At 43.9% G+C, this 20,020-nt stretch overlaps 1 long non-coding RNA gene across 2 annotated transcripts in view; it reads right to left on the bottom strand.

The window, feature by feature from the left end:
- Positions 1 to 18,083, bottom strand: part of LOC150014642 (uncharacterized) — a 49,294-nt gene extending 31,211 nt beyond the window's left edge. For both annotated transcript variants that reach the window (XR_016509939.1, XR_016509938.1), the window contains exons 1-2: positions 17,964 to 18,083; positions 14,067 to 14,495 (exon numbers count right to left, since the gene is read on the bottom strand). This is a non-coding gene — a long non-coding RNA (uncharacterized LOC150014642). The remainder of the gene's footprint in view (positions 1 to 14,066; positions 14,496 to 17,963) is intronic.
- Positions 18,084 to 20,020: the final 1,937 nt, after the last annotated feature.

A 20,020-nucleotide genomic window follows, 5' to 3' on the forward strand; every position in this document is an offset into this window, starting at 1 on the left:
CCAGTCCCATACAGGAGTGGGAGAAGTGCCTTGAAAAGCGACAAGTACTGAGCAAGCGGCATTTTTCCCTCTCGGACCCCTCCCCCACATACAGCGCCACAACGTGGTGGAATGGGTCGCCCATATGATGAACACCTAAGGCTCTGCCCCTTACAACATAACAGGTGGGACAGCTCTACCTAAGACACAGAGGCAAACAAACACAAGATCCTGTCAAGATGAGGAGACAGAAAAGTATGGCCCAAAAGGGGGAATGGATCAAGGTTCCAGTGGGAGAAATAAGTGACGAGGAGATAGCCAACCTAACAGCTGTAGAGTTCAAAACACTGGTGATAAAAATTCTCACAGGCTTGACAGATATGCTTAAGTATGAAAAATGCATAAGGGAAGTAGTGAAGGCTATACTAAATGAAACGAAGGAAAATCCACACAAAACCAATGGTGAAGGGAAGGAAACTGGGGTTCAAATCAATGACTTGGAACATAAGGAATAAAAAAACAGTCAACCAGTACAGAATGAGGAAACAAGAATTAAAAAAACAGGGAGTCTTAGGAACCTCTGGGACAACTTTAAACATGCCAATATCCTAATAGTAGGGGTGCCAGAAGGAGAAGAGGAAGAGCAAGAAATTGAAAGCTCATCTGAAAAAATAATGAAGAAAAACTTCCTAAATTTGGTGAATGAAATAGACATACAAGTCCAGGAACCACAGAAAGTCCCAAAGAAGCTAGACCAAAGGAGGACCACATCAAGACACATCATAATTAAAATGCCAAAGTTTCAAGATAAAGAGAGAATCTTAAAAGCAGCAAGAGAAAAGCAGAGAGTCACTTACAAAGGGGTGCCTATAAGACTATCAGCTGATTTCTCAAAAGAAACTTTGCAGGAAAGGAGGGACTGCCAAGGAGTATTCAGTGTGATGAAGAGCAAGGAGCTACAACCAGGATTACTCTATCCAGCAAGGCTACCATTTGGAATAGAAGGGCAGATGAAGTATTTCCCAGACAAGGTAAAGCTAAAGAAGTTCATCATCACCAAGTCATTATTATATGAAATGTCAGTGGGACTTACTTAATAAAAAGAAAGTCAAAACTATGAACATTAAAGTGACAACAAACTCAACTATCAACAACTGAATCTAAAAAATAAAAACAAAATCCAACTAAGCAAACCGGAATAGGAGCAGAATCGTAGGTATGGGGATGATTTGGAGGGTTACCAGCTGGGAGGGGGAAGGGGAGAAATGAGGAAATGGTACAGGGATTAAGAAGCATAATTGGTTGATACAAAATAGACAGGGGGAAGTTAATAATAATATAGGAAAGGATGAAGCCAAAGAACTTATATGCACAACCCATAGACATGAACTAAGGAGTGTGGGATTGCTGGATGGAAAGAGGGTATTGGGTGGAGGGGAGCAAAGGGGAAAAAATTGGGACTACTGTAACAACATAATCAATAAAATATACTTTAAAAATATGACATAAAAATTACAACCATATAGTCAAGCTTAAAAGAAAGAACTGGAATTCCCAGGAGTCAGATAAACAAGGGACCCCAAAGCCCAAGCAGGAAAGACACATATATTAAAGCAGCCCATAAGGGTCTTGGATCTAATGATTTGGGGGCTGGGATATTAACACTCTCAGAGCGGCACTGTGGCCTCCAGCCTGTGCAGGATTAGAGTACAGGACTCTCATAAGGGGTCAAGAAAAACTCTTCCATCAGCCCAAGGAAGCATCAGGCAAATAGCTAAGGCTATGGATGAAAACAAATTTTAAGTCATTCACAAAAATTCAAAACCCCAGGTGACTTTCATGTGTGGTCTAGATTTATATTCCCTAGTGGTGCTGGAGCCCCATGCTGAGCCTCTCTCTCCCTGTCTCTCTCCCTGTCTCTCTCTCTCTCTCTCTCTCTCTCTCTCTCTCTCTCTCTCTCTCTCCCTGTCTCTCTCCCTGTCTCTCTCTCTCTCTCTCTCTCTCTCTCTCTCTCTCTCTCTCTCTCTCTCTCTCTCTCTCTCTCCCTGTCTCTCTCCCTGTCTCTCTCTCTCTCTCTCTCTCTCTCTCTCTCTCTCTCTCTCTCTCTCTCACACACACACACACACACACACACACACACACACAGATGACTTGAATTATTAAGGGCATTCCACAACCCAGGAAACAAGCTGAATACCTAAATATCCATCAACAGGATAGCTAATAAATTATTGTGTCTTCATACAATGAAAAAGTATTATGCAGCATTTAGAATGAATGATGTATACTGTATGTATCAACATAAATAATTTTTAGAACAATTTTGAGTAAAAAGAAACAAATTGTGGGATTATTCTTATTTATTTTTTCATATGAATTTTATAAACACCTTTCTGGTTCCCAGTTCCCCTCTTTCCCCCCCAAAGTAGCTATTTGTATTTTTATTAAGATCATTTTAAGTTTAAATATTAACTTAGGAAAAAATTAATTTGAGAGGAATAAAATAGTTATAAGGTGAAATTTTTCTATCCAAGAATATAGACAGACTTCCCATTTGTCCTAGATTCTTTCCCTGAGTGTTAAAGGGTTTTTTGTTTGTTTGTCTATTCGTTTTCATATATGCCTTGGATATTTCTTGTTAACTTTATTACTATTTTATTGTTTTATTGATATTATAAATAAGCTAATTTATTCCATTATATCCTTCAGGTGTTGTTTATGTATGTAAAAGTTAATAATTTCTGTATATTTATCTTGTACACTGGTATTTTATTGAATTTTCTTACTGTTGGCAGTAGTTCCAAAATTTATCTTTCTAGGTTTTCCAGATATACAGTATCATCTGAAAATATTAATTTTATTTCCCCTTTTACAATTTTCTCACTTCTTAATTTCTTCCTCTTATCTAATTTAATTGACTGCTGCCTTGAGTACAATATTAAATAACAGTGCTGAAAATTGAAAGTCCACTCTAGTTTCTGACTTGACTATGAAATCTTTCAGCATTTTCCCATGATGAATGATGCTGATTTTTTGAGCTAAGATAGACTCTTTCATGTTAAGGAAATATCCATCTATTCCATTTTATTGAGTCCTTTTTTAAAAATCAAGACTTGATCATTTCTTTTCATAAATAAATTCTTTCAATATGATGAATCATTTCAACTGGTTTCTTAATAATAAGCCATCCTTGCATTCTTAGAGCAAATTCCACTTGAACATAATTTATTATACTTTTCAGTGCTGTTAATTCTGTTTGCTAATATTTTATTTAGGATTTTAAAATTGATCATCATAATTGAAATTAGTCTGGCATTTTCTTGGTATGCAATCTTTCCTGGGCCTTGGTACCAATGTATTGCTTAATACATTTAAACAACCTGGATTCTTTCCCTCTTCTTTTCAACTTCTAGAACAGAATAATTAATATTAGAATATTAGAATTATTTGTTTTTAAAGCAGATAAAATTTTTCTGTAAAACCATTGGCCTAATTAATGCCTTTTGGAATACAGCTATTTGACAATTTTCTCCATTTTTCCATGGATATCAGTATATTTAGAATGTTTTATGTCTTCTCTAATCATTTTGGTAAATTGCATTTTCTTAGAAAATTTCATAGCCATTCTGATTTTCAAATTTGTTTTCACAGAGTTGAGCAAGTAGTTCTCATGATTAATTTTGTCTCTATGTTAATTCCTCTTTATTATTTCTTATTATGTGTATATTTGCCTTTGGAATTTTTCTATATTAGAGCTATAAATTTATCTACCTTACTGTTGGCTTTTAAAATTTTGGGGTTTTTTATTTATTCCACTATTATTCTGTTTTCTAACTCATTATTCTTTCAGGTTATTGTATTACCTTTTCTTTCTGCTTTCCTTATGTTTATTTGTTATTCTTTTTCTTACTTCCTGGGTTGGATGCTTTGTTTGCATTCTTGTTTATCATATTTAAAGAGGAGCATTGAAGGCTATGTATTTTCCACGGGCACCTCTAGCCTGTTCGCACTGCCCCTATGCCCCCACACAATAGGGGCTTTTTGTTTTCTGAGTCTGTTATTTTCTACTTTATTGAATTATGATCTGAAAATAATGTATGTTCTATTTTTATCTGAGGGTGAGATTTATGGAGGTTTAATTTGTAGCTTAAAGGAAAACTGTACCAGAGGGGTTCTTGCTCTGTCATATATATGTCAGACCTTGTTAATTATATTATTTAGGTGTTTTATTCATATTTACTTTTATCCATTTAATCTGTCAGAAAAAAAAAGTACAATATTCTACTCTCAGTGTGTGCCTCTTCATCTTTGTATTTCTCACAAGTTTTGTTGTTTTGCATGTGGCTGCTACTGTATTTGACACAAAGATAGTTCGTAACCATTTTATTTTCATTGCAATTAAGTATATAACACACCCTTCTATATATAGTAGTATCAGTATATACATAAATATATATTAGCTTATTAGAATTAGAAATTTCTCTTTTAATGACTTTTATCCTGAATTCTACTTTATCTGACATTAACATGGCAATTGCAACGCCGAGGCCTTGCCACCTGCATTAGTTTTTCAGGGCTGTACCAACAAAGCCCCATAAACTAGGCAGCTTAAAACAACAAAAACGTATTTATTGTCCTATAGTTCTGGAGGCTGGAAGTCTGCAATCAAGATGCTGGCAGGGCCAGGCTCTCTCTGAAGGCTCCAGGGGAGGATCCTGCTTTGTCCCTGGGGTCTGCCAACAATCCCAGGCATTCCTTGGCTTAGCCATGTGTCACGCGGGTCATGTAGCCGTCTTCTCCCTTGTGTCTTACCACCACCGTCCCTGTGTGCGTGTCTGTTTCTGTGCCCAAATTTCCCCTTTTTATAAGGACTCCAGTCATATGAATTAGGGCCTACCCAAATCACCTTCATTCAGAAGACTTCTGAGATGTTCCAGCAAGGAATCCTCTCATTGTTAAGATTTCTCTGTTCAGTTTTTTGTTTTTTCTTTCTTTGTTGAGATCCTCCTGGTCTCAGCTGGCTTCAGCAGCTCTTTTACATAAATCAGAGTCTATGGCTTAAACTTGCCTTCTAGTTTCACTAAAAGTGAAGTTTACAGACTTTTTGTCTTATTGTATTGTACTGTCTTCCTGGAGGAGAGGGGCAAAGTGCTATTTTACACAGTCACATATCAGAAGTCTTTACCAATTTCTAGATAATAGTGATCAATGCTTACTGCTGGTAACCTTTGGCAAACTACTGGAAGTTTCTGAGCTTCGGAAATCTCGTCTGTAACTTAGGGATAATAAAGCACCGAGAGGTGCTGTGAAGGTTACAGGAGAATGACGATCACAAGAGCACTATGTGCCAGGCACCACACTAAGCACTTCTACTTGTGTTGACTCATTCAGAGATCATTAGTGTAGAGCCTGGCACCTAGGTGCTTGGTAAATGGCACCTATTATCATTTTACTGTGGAGTTTTTAATATTTTGGTAGAGTTCTTGACCTGGAGGTGTCTCATGGATTAAATTTAAGGAATCCACCAACCTCCTGAAGGTGTGTGCACAAGTTGGTGTGTATGTGTGCCTTTCTAGAGTGTAGAGCCATGGCTGTCTTCCTAGTCTCAAAGGGAGCCGTGACCAGGAAAGCAGAGGGTAACTGCGTCAGGAGAAACTGGGTTCTGTGGCCTAAGAAATCTCTTCCAGCCTGGAACCGAATGAGATGGAGCAAAAGCTGCTGCAGTCATTTGTGCGTCCAGGACAAAATGAGCCTGGTGTTCTGTCTGACTTGGGGACCCTGCTGCCCCGCACTACATTCTCCTTTACACTCACATCTCTTAGCGCTCGGCCAACTTTGGTGGAGGAAGCAGCAGGAGAAGAAAAAAGAAATTTGCAATTTTGATGTGCAAGGGGCGATTTCTACCAACGATTCTTGGTGCCGGTAAACGCCCACCGCCTCCAGCGGCTTCACCTGAAACCCAGGGAGCATCATTTTCCATTCTCATCTCTGAGATAATAGGTTGGAGAGAAGCTTCATATTTCAAATCAAAACTATTTCCCAACTAGAGGAAAGTGGGAACTTTTCAGGCAAATTTCATATGCAGTAACACAATTTCCTCCCATTCCACTTCTTTTTTCACCTAATACATGATAAATATTCAAGATCTCCTTGAGGAGGCAGGAGAGGAGAGCTGGGGGGCGGAGGCAGCTAGTGGGGTGCACAGAGGCCCTTCTCCTTCCAAGCCTGTCCGGATCCATCCTCGCTGCTAGGCACCCCATCCAGCCCTGGGGGAGCCCTCACTCCCATAAGAACTAGACCTGGCAGGGTTTGAAGAGATCATTGAAAATTACTTATCTTAATAACTGTCCCAAGAATTCTTCTCAGGTAAAAACCTTGCTCACTGGGAACATGCCTGGAAGAAGTGCTTGGGATAGAAGGTGGGACCTGGCCCAGACATTAGGATGTTCAGAGATTTGAAGGCATTACAGGAAATACAGGTTAGGAAACAAGGATTAGGGGACACAAGAGAGAACCCTCACCAAGAGGCATCCATGGGCTCTAGTCACATGGTGGAAGGTTGATGACAAAAGAGAGGTGGCCTGTGTCTGGGGACATGGAGAGCATCCCTTCTGCCGAGGGATGAATAACCAGACCCCCTCCACTGAGCGCGGGGCTGTTTGCCCGGTACTGAGCTAAGGCTTCCCCTGCAATATCACTGTCACTCCTCCCAGCCTTACTGTGAGGTGGTAACTACCATTAGTCCCATTTTACAGACACAGAAACCAAAGTTTAGGGAGCTTCAGTCGGTTGCCTGGGAGCATGCTGTTAGCACAAGATGCCACGAGCCATCCTGTAGAATGGGCGATTAAAAGGGGTCACCACCGCACGTGTTGGCGAGGATGTGGAGCAAGTGGCACTCTCGCACACTGCTGGTAGGAGCTCGAAATGCACAACACTTTGGAAAACCGGCCGTTTCTGAATAAAGTTAAGCACACCCTTATCTACGACCCACAGTTCCGCTCCTAGGTTCGTACTCAAGAGAAATGAGTGCATATGTCCACAACAAGTGTACAAGAATGTTCATAGCAGCTTTATTTATAAGAGCCCCAAACTAGAAAAGTCCAAATGCCATCACCAGGTGAATAAATAACTGTCTTGGGTATCTACTACAAGGGCAAACTGCTCAGCAATAAAAAGGGGCAAGATACTAATACAAACAATGGGGATGGATCTCAAAACCAATACACTGAGTCAAAGAAGCCAGACACGAGAGTGCATAATGTGGGATGAAGTGGCAGAAAGCCGCTGAGTGGCTGCGTGGGACTGGGGCTGGCAGGGATTTAAGGCAAAGAGGAACATGGGTGATGGAAATGTCCTATATCTTTTTTTTTATTTGTTTGTTTATTTATTTTTATAGAGAGGGGAACGGAGAAAGAGAGGGAGAGAAACATCACTGTGTGGTTGCCTCTCACTGGCGCCGCCAACTGGGGACCTGACGTGCAACCCAGTCATGTGCCCTGACTAGGAATCGAACCAGCGACACTTGGCTTGCAGGCCGACACTCAATCCACTGAGCCACAGCAGCCAGGAATGTCCTATATCTTGATTGAGGTGGTAGTTACACTGGGTGTAGACATTTGTCAAAGCCCATCAAAGGAACACTTAAAACAGGTGAGTTTTATTGCATATAAATGATATCTCAAGAAGGTTGTTTTAAATACAATCCAAAGTGCTTATTATGCCTGTATGAGCCTACCCTCTTGTCCCCTTCCCCACCTCTCCCACCACTTTCCCACTTGCCCTCTGTATTGACCCCACCGGCCTCTCGGCTACTCTTCACATGGTCCAAGTACATTGCCATCTTTAGGGCTTTGCCCTGGCTGTCCCCACTGCCTGCAACTTTCTCCCTGTAGGTGCCTACATGACTCACTCCTTCACGTCCTGAAAGATTTCTGTTCAGAAGTTACCTACCAGAGTGGCCTTCCCGGACCCCAGCCCTTACATAAAATAACCCTCACCTCATAATTCCCTAGCCTTTCACCCTCTTTCTTTTCCAGAGCACATATCATGTCCTGACGCCTTATACTTGTATTGGTTTGCTGTGTGCCCCCTCCCCCGCAAGACATACACAACAACAGCTAAGGTCCAGGAGCACTGGAACTTGGTCTAGATTGACAGTATGCTGAGGTCTAGAACAGAGCCTGGAGCGCAGTAGACAATCATTCTTTCTTGATAGACAAACATTCCTTATTGAATGAATGAATTAGATCCTCCTATCAAGCATCCCTTCCCTTCTCCCTGCTGTTCTTCCCCTAAAAGGGAGGAAAGTCCTATAATATAATATCAAAAGGATCTCTCTCAGAGATGTAGCCACTCTACCACAAAACAGTCTTTTATTCCAAAAATTCATAATAATAAAAATAGAATATTTACTTCTTCGTTTCATCATTTGCCTTTGGATATTTCACCAACGTTCAGTATTACCCCTAAGAACATTGAATGGCTATTTGTATAACTAAAAATCCTCCAAAACAAAGAACTGTTTTTCCAAGGTGACTTCTGTCTTTAACACCAGTGACTGGTAGGAACTTAAATCTGCTAGCAACTTTTAAAAACTGCAGAATCTCTGGATAATATTTTTGTTCTGCCTCACCGATCACCCTTCTACATGTATATTTAATTATTTACATAATCAGGATTATACAGCTTGACAACATCCAGTTCAATATCCTGTTTTTCTCTTTTAACATTATAGAGTATTTTCCATGTCATTAAAAATTCTTGGAAAATATAATTATTAATGGCTATAGAATGTTATATCATACAGCTATACCATAATTTACTTAACCACTCTCTTACTGTGGAATATTTAGGTTGTCTCCTTTTTTAATTTCAATTATAAATAATGAATGTCATGGTGTATAAATTTTTGCCTGAATTTCTAAGTATTTCCTGGAGGCAAAATCCTAGCCCCAAAGCATGTGGGGTTTTTTAAGTGTTTTTAATACCTAGTCCCAACTTATTTTCAGGAGAGAGATGACAATTTAAATGACCAGCAATAGACCATGAGAGTGCTGTGTCGATTCATCCTTGCTGGCACTGGGCATTACCATTTCTTAAATCTTCGTTGATCTGGTAGATAAAAATGCTATTTTGTCTTAATTTATACATCTATGGTAAAGCAGAACATCTTTTCACATGTTTATTGATTATTTGTATTTCATCTTCTGTGAGTTGTTTGTTATTTTCTCATTTTGTAATTAAAGTATTAGTGTGATCTTAATGAATTGTCAGAGTGCTCAGTAAATGAGGGTGCCCCCCAAAAAACTCTGGAATTTATTTATAAATAATTGTGTATTTATTCTTACATGTTTAAACTTCGGTCACCTCAGGTACTCTCCATTCGATGCAATACACATATAAAGACGTTTTTTCCACTGCTTAAAACAGTTTTTCAACTCGTCAGTTCTGATGCCTTTTAGTGCTTCTGCTGTTTTTTGTTTCAGTTCACATTGGCAAAATGTTTCCCTTTGAGGACTTTTTTCATCCAGGAAAAAAAAAAAGTCACTTTGGGCAAGACTGGGTAAATAGGGCGGTGGGGCATGGCGGTCATGCAATTTTTGGTCAAAAACTGCTGTACATTCAGTGTGGTGTGGGCACGTGCACTCTCATATCACCCATCACGAAATGGGCAAACATGTTGAAAGAGCGTACAGAAAAATTCACCGAAGCCAAATGCAGCCTCTCACAACAACTCCAGCTGGTAAACTGATACAGATGGGTTCCTAGACACTCACCTGGCAGGGGAAGCCTGTACTACAAGGGGTCCGTCCTCCAGAAGATAATTCCAGTTTTTTGGGGTCCCACCTTGTTTAATAGGGATACTGACTCTTGTAGTTATCCTTGTTGAAACTTCTGGTTTTTTAGTTTGTTTGCCTTAATTGTGTTTATGTTGTTTCTTGAACTATGTAAATCTTTAACTCTCTCTACTGTTGTCAATGTTAATGTTTTGTTTAAGAAGCCTTTTCTCATCCCAGGATGAGGTAGGACCCTGCTGAGTCCAGCACATGGCGTAAATTATCTCTTGCATCCCACTGTTTGTTTATTATGTGATATTTAAAGCATATATAAGGAAAGAGAAAATAAATATATTGAGTCTGGGACTTGCTCCAAGGTAATCTGGGGGTGGGGCTGGGGCAGGGGAGGTCATAGGTCCAATGACGGTAGCCATGCACAGATGATCATTGTAGTTGAAGGTTCTCTCTGCTTTCCTAAGGTGATATGATCTGGTTGGTACCTTAGGGGGCCAAAGGGCAGCCATTACCTGACCCTTTTGCTACAATAGGCACTGCCCTGGGAGCCTCGCATCACCCCATTGAACCCTACAACCACCTTCGGAGGAAGGAATCATCAGCCCCATTTTATAGATCAGGACATTGAGATTCAAATGGATGAATTACCTAAGATCACATGACAAGAAAGTGCAGAACCAGAATTTGAACCCAGTTTATCCTGACCCAACTTTCATGTTCTGTCCTCGAGAACCGTCTCTTTAGAAGCAGGAAATTAAGTGGAGGAGAAAATGGGTTTCTCTGCTAGAGCCTGGCTTTCTCCCAGGCTCCTCTCAGGTGCACTTCCAGGAGAGGGTCTCCAATTAAAATTAATCTGATTTTTTTTCCGTAAGAAAAGTAATACTTCTATTCAGCTGACTTTATGAACAAGACGCAGGGCTGCTACTCATTTGTGTCCTCAGTCATTATTATAGCAGTTCTGAGTACCCACAATGTGCCAGGGGTGTCTCTCCTCCCTCATCATTTCCATGCTCTGCCCCCACTCAGCCTCCTCTGTATCCCCCTGCTTCCCAGGAGAGATCCCAGAAGGCCAGGCATTCACCCCCAGGCTTGGCAAAACTTTGGGGCTCAGGCAGTTTCCAGGCTCCAGAGGCCAGATGCTGAGAGGAAGGAATGGAATCCCTAGACTCCTTCACATAAGGCCAGGCCCCTGGGGCAGACTGGCCTCTCTTACTCAGGAAATCCCTTATTATGCACCAAAAACAGTCCTCAAAGTTTTACGACAATACAAGTGAGAAGACCATGTTTTAAAACAATGACAGGACTATGTCTCTGGCTAAAATGGTGATGGTGGGAGATTGAGAAAAAAATAGGAGGTGAGAGGAGGGGAGGAGAGAGGTGGAGCAGAGAGAGAGATTGAGAGAGAGAGAGAATATTGAAATCAACAGAAATAAAGATAGAAGACTGTGCACAGAACAGAGGGAAATGGAGAGATAGATACAAAAGCAGTCACAGAAGCAGAACTCCAGACAGAAAAAGATGAGAGGTACAGAGATGAGAACAGATAAAGACACCCCTACAGACAGGGAGAGGTGCTCATAGATGGAGTGACCAGCCACAGAAGCAGGAAGGGACGCCCAAGACCCAGAAATCCAGGAAGACCAGCAGACAGGCATGACCACAGAACACCCATACTTCCTATTGCTCTCCTGCCTAATTTCAAAAAGAGAACAAGATCTGATTTGAGGCCACTTGCCATAAAGATTCATGTGCAATAAGGTGAGCACAGAAGTAAAAATTCAAAGCCAAACTATTATGGAAGAAGGAAAAAACAATGATACTAAAGACCAAGGTGTGGTTAACTGTTAATTGAATGGTCCGCAACGAGCCCCTCAGTGTTCATGGCCTGTGTGCCACCTCCTCCTGACCCTGGGCTGGCCCTGTGACCTGTTCTAACCAGTAAAAGGTGGCATAACGGACACTTCCAATTCCATACCTAGGCCTTAAGACGTCCTGGCAGCTTTTTGTGCAGGTGTGCGCGTGCGTGTGTGTGTGTGTGTGCGCGCGCGTATATGCACTCTATGGGAAACCAGCCACTAAGTAAGAAACCTGAGTATTCTGAGGCCACCTTGCTGCGAGGGTGCTGAGCTCACCATCTGCAGAGGCCACAAGGAGGACCAGGGAACTCAGGCCACAGTGAGAACCAAGGTCCCAGATGATACGACCCAAACCCAGTTGTGCCAGCCAGCCTTCAGCTGAAGCCACATGGAACAGAGATGAGCCCTCAGGCCCTGCCCACACTGCAGAATCATAAGCAAATAATAAAATGGTTGTGTTTTAAGTCATTACATTTTTAGTAGCTCATTATGCAGCAATAAACAGCTGAAATACTGGCTTAATACAGTAACAGTAAGTAAATCCAATGGATTCCATCATTTTCTTTGGCTGATGGATGATGTGGGAGAGTTGGAGCATCTCTTTCCTCTGAAGAATCAAAAATGATACCCAGCTCCTTAATGGTAAAAGCAGCAAAAGTCCACCAAGGATAAACTCAAAAGAATATCGTCACACGCACAGTCACCTGCCAAAGGGTGGCACTGGCCATGCTGCTGCTGAGCACTGAGCTGTTGATGGTGGTAAAGAGAAGCAGAGCTATGGGATTTGCTAGCACTTACTGGATGCCAGTTTACCTCACTTTCTAGATGGGAAGTCTGAGGCTCAGGATGTGAACAACTGCCCCAAGGTCTCACAGCCAGGACTTATCAGGGCCAGGACTTGGGCCCAGACCCCACCTTTGAGCTGCTAGTGTTCAAATCACGCAGAATAAACAAGTCCCTATCCAGGAGCTCTGAATTCAAGGCCACCTTCTGCATCTCAAAGACTCAGAAGCCTAAATGTTCGCCAGACCTTCTTGTCCAGGAGGCAACAGGGAGAGGACAGGCCATGCTCTCACCCTCGCAGGGTGGCTGGCTCTTTCTTGGGTCTTTTATCCAGACCAGACCCGCTGGGCAGATGAATACCCAGACAGGATTCCAGACCAGGGCCAGCCTGACCCCAGCCGCACCCCCCACCCCCCCCACCCTGTGGCCTTGTCAGGTGTGCCAGCAGCCCCACACCTGCAGACTCCATTGCAAGGCCCAGAGGAAGAATCGCCTAACTCTGAAACGGGTTCCAGGAATACCTCTGCTCCCATTATTATACTGCCTTCCCTGACACTCCCTCCCCCAGCACTTTTTTTTACACTAAACTTTCTCTGAATTCACCTGATTTTTCCCATCTCCTTTACATTCTTTATGGCAATGGAGAAATAATCACCGCTTCTCTGGCAGGGTGATGGGAGTGTGCAGTATTAACTGTAAATCAGGCAGAAATTGGTGGAAGGGGAAGGGTTTGATGAGGTGCAGAGACATTATATCATTTTAAAGTACTTTTCTGGTCTCCAGTAATCCCCATGTAAATGAAAAGGAGGCGACGTGCCTTTCTCTCTGAGGCTGCCTGCAGGAACTCAGAGAAAATATTCCTGGAAGACGGACGGACATGGGGCCAAGGGAGGTCTGCTGGGGCCTGACAGGGAGACGGAGATGCCCCAGGTGTGCCCCCAATTCCTCCAAACCTGGATGGGCACACACCTCCGACGTGAATAATCCTGGCAGCACTGTGACTTCTTAGAAGGTGAGGGCCCCACCGCAGGGGGGATGCTGCTCTGTACCAGCAGGCAGCAGACCTGCCTCAAACCGTCTGCATCCTGCAGCTCAGAGGCCACCACCGGTACTGGTACTGCCCCCAGGGACACCTGGAAGGTATAGGGACTTGGGGGATTTTGTCAGTTGTCACAAGACTGGGAGGCACTACAGAACTTGGTAGAACTCAATAACGTTGAACATACTGTAATGAATGGAACACTCCCACCATAACAAAGATCTGTCCCTCCTGAAATGCCTGTGCCATCCTCAAACAAAGAACATGGTTTTCCTAAAAAATGACCATCTCCCAAGACCTATAACTTTAGGGGCCAACTACCAGAAAGACACTCGTGACTTCTTGAGTTCCTTTTAATTTAAATCAATTAGTCTAGGCTTACTGACTGCTGGTTTAACTGAAATGAACTACCTGTATTTTACCCAGTCTAAGATGTCACTGATTGTAAATAACATCATTGTTTTATATACTACTAAGAAAGGAAAACATACTGTAACCCAATGCTTTCTCTTCACTAGATTTTTACTTGAATACTTATTTGTTATTAGATATCAAGGAATATCATAAGTGCGAAGAATATCATAAATATAATGAATTGTTTATAATATTACTAACCTTCCTAATCTAGATCCAGGTCTTCTGGCTCATGTTTCAAATCAGAGTCACCAGTGCCCATGTTTTCCCCCACGGTCTCTTCCTCTGAGTCATCAAGTATATAGATGATGCTGAATTACTTCAAAGAGTGCTCCACCAGCATCTCGGGGATTTTCTTCTGAGCTGTAGATACCCATAGTGCATTGGTGATGATGGATCTTTCTTAATCTTCCCAGAAAGTGTCAACAGAAGGTTTCCAGACAATACACCAGACCTCCTTCCTTCCTCAAATGGTCATAGAATATTTTGTTGACTGGCCCATTGAGGGACCAGCTGTTGGTGTCCAGTTAGGGCTCCCAGCTTAATGAGGAAGAATGCACATTTGGGTGGGGGTGGCTACATCAGAAGACTAGCAGTTGTATGATAAGATGGGTCCCGATTATAGAGATGCTGAAATGGGAAGAAGCGAATATCTTAGAGTCTGTGAAATGTAATATTAGAAAATTACTTGGTCTGCATGGATACATGCCCAGGGCTAGCATGCACGGACAAGCCCGGGAAACTGCCTCAGAGCCCACATCTGCAGACATGCCTGGGATGCCTGTCCCAGGGGATGCATGTAGATGTGCCTGTGTTGTAGGGCTGGCAGATTTAGCAAATAATAATAATAATAATAATAATAATAATAATAATAATAATAATAATACAGGACACCCAGTTAAATTTGCATTTCAGATCAAAAACAAAATTTTTTGTATAAGTTCCAACTATTTCATGGATCGTTCTTATACTAAAAGGAAATTGTTTATCTGAGATTCAAATTTAACTGGGCATCTTGAATTTCATCTGGCAAGCCTAACACAAAGATAATATGGGCAGACATGGTCGGGATGCCGGGCCAGGACCTGGGTTCCTACAGGACTCGGGCTGCCCTCATGGCTCTCCCCTCGTGCCTATGAGCTCAGGGCATGGGGAAGGCAGGGGTGAGCAGTCTGGTCTAAGCCCTCCTGGCTCACTTAGAACCAGCCTAAAATCAGCCTCAGTTTGGCTTATAAACGACTCATACTGCACTTAGTAAATGATGAGGTTGGGATAACAGGTAGGAGTTGGGCCAGACCTGGGGCCTGGGGGTCACAGCCCAATGCAAAGACAGACCTTTACAACCTGGGGTCAGGTTCCAGCAGAGACACTGAAGCCACGCTGCCTGAGGGGCTCAGTGAGGTTCCCAGACAGGATAGATTTTAGACAGGCAGAGAAGGGGGAAGGGTTTTCCAGTCTGAGGGAATGATTTGTGCAAAGCAGCATGAATATGAAGGTGCCAGAGATGCTCCAGGAAAAGAGAAGTCTGGTGTGCCTGGACCATAGGGTGCATCGGGGAGAAAGGTGGGGGGAACTACGTTGGACTCTATCTAACTTCATACCTCTGGAACCTTGGACAGGTAGGGACCACTCTGAGCTGCACTTTCCCGAACATCAAAGAGACAAGTACTCAGCCTGAGGACTCCTGGGGCACCAAGCAGTACAGTGTGAAAACCACTTCTGAGGGCATGAGGATTAACAAAGGATTTCAGACATCAGATACCCACCACCAGATGTCTTAATAACCATAATAACAACAATAGTTCTACCACGGATGGAGTACTTAATATATGCTAAGCGCTTTGCTATTATTAAAAATAATGGTAACAAGCTACTGTGTAGGTACCACATACCATGGCATTAGGTGCCGGACACAGTGATAAGCATTTACTTGCATTATCTCATCTGGTTTTCACCATATCCCTCTGAGACTGGTTTTTATTATCCTCATGTCATCGATAATGAAACTGACACCCAATGCAATGACCAGACTTGCCCAAAGTCACATAGACACTGGTGGCCGAGCCAAGACCAGGACGCAGACGACTGACATTTAGGCCCAGTTGCCATTTGTCCCTGAGTAACTGAAATGCCTGGAAAGCCACAAAGGTTTCCTGGGGTAGCACGTTCTGCAGGCTTTCCTGGGAGAAGGCAGAAGCCCTGTCTCTCCAAGCACAAACAAGGGCTAGAATCAAAATTCCACGTGCGTTCAAATTTCTGTGTGTATTTTAAATGACAAATGAGGCTGCAATTAGAAAGCCCCTAACCAAAATCCAAGCCATAGGCAAACAGGCTGCGGCCAACATCCATAACACATTGGCTCAGCTCAGGGAACCAAGTCCCAGCGGGCGGGTCCCTGAACTGGGGGTCCCTAGGGTATGCAGCCTAAGAGACTAGAGGCAGGCGCCTCATTTCCCCGCCAAGGGCCTGCAATTACAGCAATTCTCCCAGTGCCACAGACTCCCGGGAAGGAGTCATCTGTCGTTCAGTTAAACTGATTAGGAATCACTTTCTCTATTTCAGTCATTCCTGAATCTCAGCAGTGAGTAGAGTTGCTGCCCAGACCTCCAAATCATGGGTCTTAACTCTTCCAGGATCACCCCATTTGCACTTGGCAGCCCTGGGCAGGATTTGTTTCTGCCCTCTTCCCTCTTGCCAGATTAGTTCATAGCATATTACCTGGAGAACAGAAATGTCCACTCCTTTCAGCCCTCACCTTGGAGAATCAGAAAAATACAGTTCAGGAGCTTCTCCCTAATCGCATTCAGGGTGGCGGGGTCTATCTGGAGCTTGGATGGGCCTGGCTAGTGCTAGCAGGCAGCCATGGGGTGCCCAAGATTGGCCGGCTATGAGACATGGCATCCTGCTGCCCTTGGCCTTGATGGTGTGATGGTTTCTCTATCAAATCCAGCTCCTGAAAGGTACTCAGCCATGCTTTCTTGGCAGTTTCTCACCTTTGTTGGCACATTAGTCTGTTCTTTGTCACATAATAGCCCTGAAATCTCAGGGGTTTATCACAACACACACTTATTTTCAAATTTATGGGTCTACAGGTCGACCTGGGTTTGGCTAATGTGGAGTGAGTTCTTGGGAACCAGGCTGGACCCAGGCTTCAAGAGGGTTCAGGCTTCCTCTGCATGTGTCCTTCTGGGACCCAGGATGCTGGGGCAGCAGCTGCCTGGAGCCTGCTCTCTCTGTGGCAGGTCATAGGGGCACAAGCAGGCCGAGAACAAACAGGGATGGATCCCAGGATCTCAGCTCCACACTGGCTCAGGCCAAAGGCAAGGCACCTGACCCAGTTCATCACCAATGGGGTGGAGAAACATATGTCACCCAGGCGGTTACAGGAACTGCAAAGTCACACGGGAAAGGGTGTGGATGTATAATCCTAACCCAGGGAGGGAGTAAAGAATCAGACAACAAAGGCAACATCATTTGAGTCCCCGTTGGGACACCTCATTCCTACCATCTGCAGCAGGACCACCTGGCATGCCTGAGACGAGCAGTGAGGCTGGATACGGGCTGTCCATGTGGACGCACATGTGGAGCTGCCATGGGAACAGGGTGTGGGGCTATGGCTCCTTCTGGAGAGCATATGTGACCCCACAGTGACCCTGTGACCTCCCTGGAATCATAGAAACTATAGAACAACTTGAGCATCTGGGTTCATGAGACCAATATCTGCTCCCCAAGTATCTTGACTTGTCCTGGGGGACCCAGTTTTCTAGGAGGCAGGCTCAGGCCCTCATCCTCCAGAGCCAGAGCCTCATTGGACTCAAAAAGTACTCATATGGTTCAGGGTCCCAAAGTGCTCCCAGGCCCCTCACTGCACAGATCTGTCAGACAGCCCAGAATCTTGGTGGAGACACTCATCACACCAGACCAGGAAGGGTGCATGCGGGCCTTAGATAGGGAAACTGAGGCCCAAAAGAGGGAAGGCACCAAAAGAATCAGTGAAAGACCACCCTGTCTCCCACTTTAGTGCTTTTTCAACACCTTATGGAACCTGATGACTCCAAGGCCCCCAGCCCCCTTTCCCTTGCATTATCCCCCACTGACCTTGTCTCTGTCCCGACTTGGGCTCTTCAAGAATCCTGGCAGAAGCTGTTGCGCCAGTTCATCTGTTTCTACTTGAGAGGAATGGCATTTTCTCAGGGAGGACGAGCTGGTGATGGAACCAGGGACAGGAGCTTGGCCAAGAAAGCTGGGGCCTATACAAGGTTGGGGCAGGCTGATGGGGAGGTGGCTGGGTTTCAGCATCCAATTAACACTCTCTGTTCTTAGAGCTGCTGACTGAGCCGGCTGCTGAGCAGCTGGAAGGGAGCAGGCTGGCTGGTCAGCTGGTGAATGAGTACTAATTGGGTGTCAAGCATGCCAGGGCCCACGGGCTTCCCTCACCTTCCCACCCAACTCCCAGAGACCACCGCAGAGAGCCGAGGGGCAAGGCAGCTAATTGGTCCAGCCTGCCCGGCAATCCCTTTCTCCATATTCTGATGCCCTGTCACTCAGCTTCCTTTGTCTTCCATTTCAAGGGCTTGGAGAAAATTGCCCATAGCGGCTGAGAAGTTTCCTGTAAACCTGGGGGAGGGAGGGGAGCTTATTTTAAAAGAGGCGCTAAGCAGGGACCTTTTGGAACATTTCCCACAAGTGGCCCCAGTTGTCCTGACTGTGCAGAACTGTGGGGACAGCCTTCCTACACACTTCTTCACACTCCTGCTTGACCGTATTTTTAGACAAGAGTTTCCAAGTCACCCGAGAGTTAATGACATGCCATTTTTTTTCTTTTTCTTTTTCTTTTTTTTTTTTTTTTGCCTTTTGCTTGGCAGCATTACTGTTCATTTTGGACGGGAAGAAAAACTATTAATAATACTTTATTTCTCCCACACTTCAACTAGGAAAAAAAAACACATTCTTTAGAGGAAGCAGGCTTGGATTTGACATGTTTGGCACAACACCCATCTGTTGGTGACCCTTGTCTTAAGAACAACCAAGAGGGAATGTTATGTTGAACTTAGAGAGAAGTAAGGCTGGAATTTCTGTAACAGGTGTGGCTGAGATGGTACTATGAGATGTAAATCTATCCAATCTGTGCTTTTAGTCCCCCAGGTTTTTTTTTCCAGATCGGTCCCTCCCCAGGCAAGGCATCATGCTCCATGCTCATTGCCCAGAGGAGAGTTGCAGTCAGGCAAAAAAACAGAAAATGCCCGCAAATCTCTCTGGCTTTTGTGCTCCACAGGGGAAGGAGCTTTCTCAGGCCTGGAAAAGTGTCCAGAAGCAGGTGCAGAGCAGAATTCACTCTCCATCCCTCCCCAGAGGACAAGATAGAAATCCTGCCCCTACCCCCACCACTCGCCCCTCCTCTTCCCATACCCACCCCTACCCCTTGGGCAGAGAGGAGACAGAAAGGAGAAGAGAGAACCTATTCTCACCAGCCCCTCTGGGAGAGTCACCAGGCAGATAGAACTGTAAATGGCTCATAAATCATTCCCTACCTCAAGCATGGCCCAGAAGCCTCAGAAAGCCACGAGGCCATATAAGAACCCATAGAAGAGGGTGCTGTGGGGACTGACGACCAGGGAGGAGCAAGAGGCCTATTCCCTCGCTCTCCCTCTTAATGTTTTGGCTCTGCCTACAAGTCCAGAATTGCAACTCTTCCCTATGAGTAGGGATCTCTAAGGATGACTTCTCTATGAGTGACTATCTCAAGCTCTATGAAATGAGGGTTTAAGTCAAAATTCAATTTAGTTATAGAAAAAAAATATTTAAGGTAATATGCTTTACACACATAAATGGGTAGAAATGCCATCTGTGGCCTTAAGACCTTTTTATATCACAGTCTCAGAGGCCTTCCTTCACCACCTCCCCCTCCATTGAGTCTCTGTCCTCTTAGCCAGCCCTTTCTCCATAGCATCCACCATTATCTGACATTAACATTAACTATCTAAGTGTTCATTTTGTTATTGTCCCATTCATGAGGGCAGGGAAATTGTCTGTTTTGTTCACTGTTGTATCTCCATTTCCTAGTAGGGGACCTGGCACAGAAGAGCCCCAATAAACATGAGCTGCATTCAATGAACACACTGTGTGCTCAATGGTGACACCTGCTGGCAAGATGG

Source organism: Furipterus horrens, unplaced genomic scaffold, assembly GCF_987537825.1.
Source record: "Furipterus horrens unplaced genomic scaffold, mFurHor1.1.pri manual_scaffold_3, whole genome shotgun sequence".
Classification (NCBI taxonomy): Eukaryota; Metazoa; Chordata; class Mammalia; order Chiroptera; family Furipteridae; genus Furipterus; species Furipterus horrens.